Here is an 8219-nt window from a genome sequence, read left to right on the forward strand (position 1 = left end):
AAGGCCCTGCACCCACTGATTCTGACTCCCTCTGATGGTGCGATCCAGGAATTGGAAAGTTTGAAAGCTCCCAAGTGATTTTAATCCCCAGTGAGTGTGGGCAGTGAATGCTCCCCACCTCAAGCCCCAGGCAAAGGGCAGTAAAGCGCATGTGGTCGTGACTGTAGATTTAAATCCTGCTGCAGACTGCACCTGAGCACTGCAGCCTGTGCTTCCTCCCTGACCCGGAACTCAGAGAATCATGCGTGATCCAGGCTCACAGTTCTGAGGTAAGGCGAATCATCACGGCTCAGCTGCAGGTCTGATGAGCTAAAGTCAGGAAGCCAGAACAGGCCGCCCAGGCTCATTGTGAAGGAAACAAACTGGTTTGTTTTCTAAGAGAGTTTACTTCTTATTCCATGCAAATCTGAATTAGGGATGGTGAAACCTGTCCCAGAAACTTTAAGACTTGACAGTTCCTCTCTGATAGTCAGAAAATCTGAGCATCTCTCCAAGAGCTGTATTATAAGGGAGGCAAGTAAAGCATTTGGTCTTTGATCCAGACAGTTGATTTCAGAGGCTCCATTGGCTCCATGCACGTGGTCATGTCAGGACAGCCAACTCTACGCCCCCATCCTCATAATGAGGGTCACCTGGAGATGTAGCCAATAGACACAGTCATTCTTCTGTAATTTACCTGCCCCTCTGAGCACTACCACTTTAAGTTGCTGCCATGATCCCAGCTCATCCCTACTCATGTCCTTGGGAATCCCTTCCCCTATCTTGACTGTCCAGAGTTAACAAATGTCCTCTCAAGACTCCTAGCATTTCTGTGTAATACTCTGTTACAGCTCTAGGAAAGAAGAGGCCTGGAATGCAATTGTCTATCCGACAACAGTAGATGAGGAAGATAACTGCAAGAGAAAAACAAGGAAAGAAAACCTTTAATATTTCAATATTATTCTGTAATAAGTACAATATTTTCCATCATTCCAAATATTTATTTGCTGCCTATATTTTGACAGAATCTCTGTTACTTTGTATAATCTGAGAATGAACAACATTCTCATTCTTTTCCCAGGTTTGTTATGTACTTTTTTCCAGGTTTGTTATATAGCAAAGAGAAGAAAAATCTTTAATCAAATAATTAAATAACTTTAATGCACAGAGAATACCTATGATGCTAAGAGGGACAAATTTCAGGTAAAATCATTTATTCTACATATAAAAGTTGGTCTAATCAAGGCACCAGGGAGGTTTTTCCAGGAAAACTCTGATTAAGGAAGAAGTGTTGAGTTAAAGAAGGAAAGTGAGTGACATATTTGGGCCTTTGCAGCAGACATGAAGAGTGGTATATAGCGTATGTACTTGCTGATTTGCGTAAGTTTCTGCCCACGGTGGATATGACCTTGGATGTTGCCGCAGCCAACAGCCACCTCATCATTTCTGAGCACCTGAGGAGTGTCCACGGTGGGTATCTCAAACAGAATTGGAGGACCTATGCGGGGAGATTCATCCATGCCATTTGTGTCCTGAGCTCCACTCAGTTCACCTGTGACCAACAGTACAGGGAGCTGGACGTGGGGACAAGCAAAGAATGGGATGTGGGCATTTTCAGGGAATCTGTTAATCAACAAGGGGTCATCCTACTCTCTGCAAACTTGGCTTCTGCCCTGTGGGTTTGAGAAATGGAGATCTCTGCTCAGCCAGCTGTGCCTTGGACTGTCCCCTTGGGGGGCCCTAGGTTACATGGAAGGGATTTGCTGGATATGGATATTGGGATCATTTCCTTTTAACACATTAGCGATGGATCCCCTATTTTTACGTTCATTAAAATTTCTGCTGCGGAGCATCTAGGTTCACTTTTTGCTCCTCAGATCCAGTTTTGGCTGATCAGAGGTTCCTGAGAATCTGTCTTGTGATGAATCTGGGCTCTGCTAGTCCTCCAGTGAGGCCAGGGCAAGTCAGATGAAGTGCTGGCTGCAGACACGCTCAGAGAAAACTTCTCTGTGCTCATCGCCGTAGCTAGGAGCATTTCTGTTTGTTACCAATGTGGTACGAAAGTGTAGCAGAAAAATACGGAACAGTTCATGAATTATGAAAACAAATTAAGAACATTTACAAGGGCAAATCACATTTCTAATATTTAATATTGTCATGATCATTTCCTTTGGAACTTGTCTATATTTCTGTCCCAATTAATATATTCTGAACTATCAGATCAATTTCTAAATGTTTTCCTTTTTATTTTCTGTAAGATCAACTTAGTGTGTAATGGAAGTTATCAGTTAAGTGAAAATTTGAATGTGACCCAATAGATATATTGATTTGATAAACAGTAGAAACAAGACCTGTATAGAGTGAAAACGTGTGTATCACAACTCCCTGAAATCAAAATATACTACAAAGCTATAGTTACCAAAATAGCATTTTTCCAAGGAAGATATAAAAGATGGCCAACAGGCAGGTGAAAAGATGTTCAACGTCACTAATTACTAGGGAAATGTAAATCAAAACTCCAATGAGATACCACCTCACTCCCTTAAGAATAGCTGCAACTAACAAGACAAGAAATAACAAGTATTGGAGAGGATGTGGAGAAAAGGGAACCCTCATGCACTGCTGCTTGGGGAGCAAACTGGTGCAGCCACTATGGTAAATAGTATGGAGATTTGTCACAAAATTTAAAATAGAAAGACAATGTAATCCAGCTATTCCACTACTGAGTATTTATCCAAAGTCACGAAATCAACAATTCAAAGAGGTTTATGCACTGCTATGGTCGTTGCAGCATTATTCACAATAGCCATGACGGGGAAGCAAAACAAATGCCCATCAATGGATGAAGGGATAAAAAAGATGTGAGATTGTGTGTGTGTGTGTGTGTGTGTGTGTGTGTGTGTGTACAATGGAATACTATGCAGCTATTAAAAAGACAAAATTGTACCATTTGTGACAACATGGGTGGACCTTGAGGGTCTTATGTCAAGCAAAATAAGTCCGACAGAGAAAGACAAATAGCATATGATTTCACTCATGTGGAAGATAAACAAACATACAAGTAAAGAGAACAGATGAATGGTTACCAGAGGGGAAGGTGGTGGGGGCAGGTAAAAGATAAAGGGGCGCATATGTATGGTGACGGGTGAAATACAGTGTATTGGTAGTGAACACACTGTCTATACGGAAACTGAAATATACACCCTAAATTTACACAGTTATAAGCCAATGGGACATCAATCACAAAAATTTAAAAATAAACATTTTTGCTTTTATAATCTTATCAACATTTACACTTTTACCTTTTCTCAATCTAAATGCAGCCTGAGTCAGGGTCCCACCAGTAGGTTTGGTACCACAGCTTGTGGGATTCCTGTGTCAAGAGGCTCAGAAACTTCTCTTCTCCATCTCCTGCTTATTTTACCCATTTCTGTGCAAGAGAATTTGAGTCCTCAGAGAGAGGTTGAGCCCAGGGACCCTGGTCCTCCTGTTAATCTTTCAGTTGATTGACAGGCCTCTCTGTTGCCTCCAGCGCTTGTCGCTCAAGTTTCTCATTGTTATCTCTGCCTTCCACCTTTTTAAATTTCTACTAACTGGTTAAATAGAGCTGACTTGTTTGGGGCCCTTTAACGGTGAGGGACCAGATGGGGGTCCCTTTGGCCCACCCAACCTTAGTCAGTGCTGTATTAAAACTTTTCTGTTAATCCCATTAATGTCCATTCTATTAATCCCATTTTTTAATAATCACCTAAGGATTGCCATGCTGCCGGCATTCGTCACATGGCTCTTCCCTCTCTGATCCCTCTTTTTTCCCTCTCGTTTAATATTTGCTTTATTTACCTTACTTCCTGAAAACCCTTTTAAAAAATTCCAACTTGTTGAGGAATTCCTGGATCCTCTCCTAAGCTGTTTTTATTCCTTTTTAATTAACTTAATGCTTTTATCAGCATCTGTAAGACCATGAGAGGACACTGAGACCCCAAATTTGATTAAATTCTTAAGGCTAGTTGTTATTCCTTTGTATTTCCTTTTAATTTGTTCTTTTCATAGGTGACAATTAAAAAGTTGTTTATGGGGCCGGCCCGGTGGTGCAGCGGTTAAGTGTGCACATTCCGCTTCTGCAGCCTGGGGTTTGCCGGTTCGGATCCCGGGTGCAGACATGGCACCACTTGGCAAGGCATGCTGTGGCAGTCATCCCGCATATAAAGTAGAGAAAGATGGGCATGGATGTTAGCTCAGGGCCAGGCTTCCTCAGCAAAAAGAGGAGGACTGGCAGTAGTTAGCTCAGAGCTAATCTTCCTCAAAAGAGAAAAATAAATAAATAAATAAAAAGTTGTTTATGATGAGAGGCCTCTAAAAGTTCTTTCAATTTAGAAGTTTTTCCAACTTAAGGGATCCATCATTTAACCATTGAAAGCAGGATCTTAATAGTGATTCAAACCAAGAAGCCTTTTATGGCTTAAACATGGACATAAGAGGTTTCCCCAAAAGAGGGTACAAAAGAAGTGGCCTTCACAAAATCCAGAAAGTTTATTCCCAAAAATGATCTAAGAAATCAAAGGCCTTCCTTGCACAGGGGGTAAGGATGGTGTAATAAAAACGATGTTTTTGGTCTCCCATGGGAACTTGGCATGCCTCCAGTCACAAACCCACTAATCCGTGATCCTGGGCAGATGCTACTGGAATGGGATTTTTCCAGCATTAACAAGCCCTGAAGGTTGAGATGACAAAGGTCCCCTGTGGACTGGGACCTCTTATGACAAACTCCCCCGAGAGCTGACTCAGCCAGGCAAAGAGATTGCATCTTGGAACTGCAGTCTATTTAACTGGCCACCAAGATCTATACTGGTACCTGTGTTCTTGAGATGGCAGAGACCAGAGAGGTCACAAAGCCAAGATCTCAAGACATAGAATAAGGGGGCTGGCCCCGTGGCCAAGTGGTTAAGTTCACGTGCTCCACTGCAGGCGGCCCAGTGTTGCGTTGGTTTGAATCCTGGGTGCGGACATGGTACTGCTCATCAAGCCATGCTGAGGCAGCGTCCCACATACCACAACTAGAAGGACTCACAACTAAGAATATACAGCTATGTACTGGGAGCTTGGGGAGAAAAAGGAAAAAATAAAATCTTTAAAAAAAAAGACATAGAATAAGACAAAAAGAGAAAAAGAGAGAAAAGAAAAAGAACAGTGAAAGTTCAGGAAAGAGATCCAGGTAACCAAAGTTGACCAAAGTCTCAAAGAAGATGTCAATTCTAATATTTGACACTCATCATGTAATAGTTTAAAAATTAGTTTTATATCATTAATTCTGATTTATGGTCTACAAAAAGATTCATATTTTTCTACTTAGCATTTTAAAACATGTGAACAAAAGAGAAATCTCATCAGCCACAATTTACTCACATGTTCATTTTTGCAGACAGAAAGTCATGCTGGGTGCCAAGGATTTTTTTGGAGGACTTGCAATGCCTGAATTCTTCAGGAACAATTATTTAAGAAGACTTCATTACCATTAGTTGGTTTGAAAAAGCGAAGACTGGGCACACTGGCTCAGAAGTCAAAATGAGGGTAAATATGAAGATGTGAAATTCAGCGATAATGTCCAAAAAAGAAAGATTTCCAACATCTAAATCCAAAAAATTCTCCACTAAGTTCACTTTAAGAATTATTCATATGGAATTCCCAGGTCTAGTGTTGGACACGAAGTGCCATTTCTACTTCTCAGGCTTTGATGAAGTGTCGGGATCAGCAGGTTGATGGTTTTCACCAAGTTTGGGAAGTTTTCAGCCGTATTGTTTCAATTAATTTTCCATCCCTTTTCTTCTCGTTGCTCCAGCCCTGTCTCCAATTACATGTATGTTGTAATGCGTGATATTGTCTCACAACCACTCTTAATTTTGGTTTAGTCTTCTTAAACTGTTCTTCAATTACACGACTATTAATACTCTGTCTTCTAGTTCACTGACACTTTTTCTGCCAGATAAGTATGACAGTGAGCCCATCTGCTGAACTTCTCACTTCGGTTGTCCTTGTCAGCCTTCGCTTTTCCGTTTGGCCTTTCTTTACACCTTCCATTTCTCAGTTGAGAAGAATTACTTTGCTTGTTCTTTTCATACACTTCCTTCATCTTTGAACGTCCATTTCTTTGTCATTAAACACGTGGATATTTAAGTGCGCACGTTCTGCTTCTCGGCAGCCTGGGGTTTGTCGGTTCAGATCCCGGTGCTGACATGGCACCGCTTGGCACGGAATGCTGTGGTAGGCGTCCCACATATAAAGTAGAGGAATATGGGCACGGATGTTAGCTCAGGGCCAGGCTTCCTCAGCAAAAGGAGGAGGACTGGCAGTAGTTACCTCAGGGCTAATCTTCCTCAAAAAAATTAAATTAAATTAAATTAATAAATAAATAAATAAAAAACATGTGGATACCATCTGCTTTGAAGTTTGTGTCTGTTAAATGGAACACCTGTGCCCACATGGTATCAGTTTCTGTTGACTGGTTTTCTGGATGAGTAATAGTCCAACATCCAAATGTGTCTCACCTTGTCCAGTAATTTTGGTTGAAGACAGGACAGTGTAGGAAATGCATTTTAGTCACTCTGGATTCCAGTTTGTTTTCTGAGAGTATTTTCCATTGTTTGTTTTAATTTTTATTTGTTTGCTTGTTTTGGAAATAAAAACAATGGCTTGGATTCAAACTGTAAAACAAATCTCCCCGCAGTGAGCACCGACCTGTGTCTACACTGAGTTTTTTAGAGATGATTCCACAGGAGGCTCCCATGCACCTGTGAAGTTGAATAGTCAGGCAGTGATTTGGTCAGAAGTAATGCTCACTAATCTCAAGCGAGTAAGGCTTCCAGCCTCAGCCACTTGAGCTGTGTGTGCCTTGAGGAGCACGTTCAAGGTGGGTCACATTTGCAAGTATGCTCAGACTCTGCGTTTTTGCGGGGTCTCCCACATGCACTTAGTATAGTGGTCAACCAGAGACGCTTGGAAAGTTCATTATTTCAGCCCTTTTGTTGCTCGCTCACAACACTGACCTCCCAGGGAGCAGAAGTGGGGAAGGAAGGCCAGGTCACCTCTCCTCTCCCTGTCCTCCAAGGGATAGGAAGAAGGGGTTAGTGAGGTGACCGGGGGGATCAGGAGCAAAATGGCAGCAGCTCAGGCCTCATGCCAAGTGGAGAAATGTAGGCCGCTGGCCCTGCAGGACTTGAGAGAAGAAAAAGTATGAGCTTGTGAAATGGAGGGCAAGACAGAGCAAGAGTGTTGCTAGTGAGTATGTGTGAGTGTGTGTGTGTGTGCCTGTGGGAGGGAGAGAGAGAGATAGAGGATGCAATTCGACAGACAGTGTCGGTGACAGTTTTAATTTGCTAGGTCTGCCTTAAGAAATAAAACAGACTGAATGGAGTAAAAGTAGATTTATTTCTCACAGTTGTGGAGGCCAGAGGACCAAGATCAAGGTATTGCCAGGGTCAGTTTCTCCTGAGGCCTCTCTCTTTGTCTTGCAGACGGCCACCTTTTCATGGTGTCCTCACAGGGTCTCCCCTCTGTGTGTGCACCCCTAGTGTCTCTCTGAGTTCCTTAACTGCTTCTTATAAGGACTCCAATCAGATTTAATTAGAGCAAACTCTAATGGTCTCATTTTAACTTAATCGCATCTTTAAAGGCTCTGTCTCCAAATATAGTCACGTTCTGAAGAACTGGGCTTTAGGCCTTCAACATGAGTAAAAGCGTGAGAGAGTGTGTGTGAGAGTGACAGGGAGGGTGTGTGTCTGTGTCTGAGGGGGACAAAGTTGGAGAACAAGGAAATGTGTTTTTGAGAAACTGAATTCCTTTGTTTCATAGTCTCCATGCCACCTACAAAGAGTATGTGCACGTGAAGGGATCCCAGCCATTTCCCTCAAACCCTACCTGCTCCTGCCGTGCCCACATGCCAGGCCTGGGTCACGGTCCACGATCTCTGGTACCATATCCTGGACCCGAAAGCCAAAACTCAGGAGAAAATCTTTTCAGCTTCCTCCAATCCCTGTCCAATGCAGGAGGAAATAGCCACATAGAACATTTCAGTTAATTAAAACTGAGGAAGATTAAAAATTCTGTTCCTTATTTGCAATAGCTGAATTTCAAGTGCTCAATAGCAACATGTGGCTAGTAGCATCCCTTTTGAACAGCCCAGAGAACATTTCCATCAGCTGAGGAATTTCTATTGGATGCCCTTACAGAGACAATGTATTCTCTGT

The sequence above is a fragment of the Equus quagga genome, chromosome 13, assembly GCF_021613505.1.
Source record: "Equus quagga isolate Etosha38 chromosome 13, UCLA_HA_Equagga_1.0, whole genome shotgun sequence".
NCBI classification, from domain to species: Eukaryota; Metazoa; Chordata; class Mammalia; order Perissodactyla; family Equidae; genus Equus; species Equus quagga.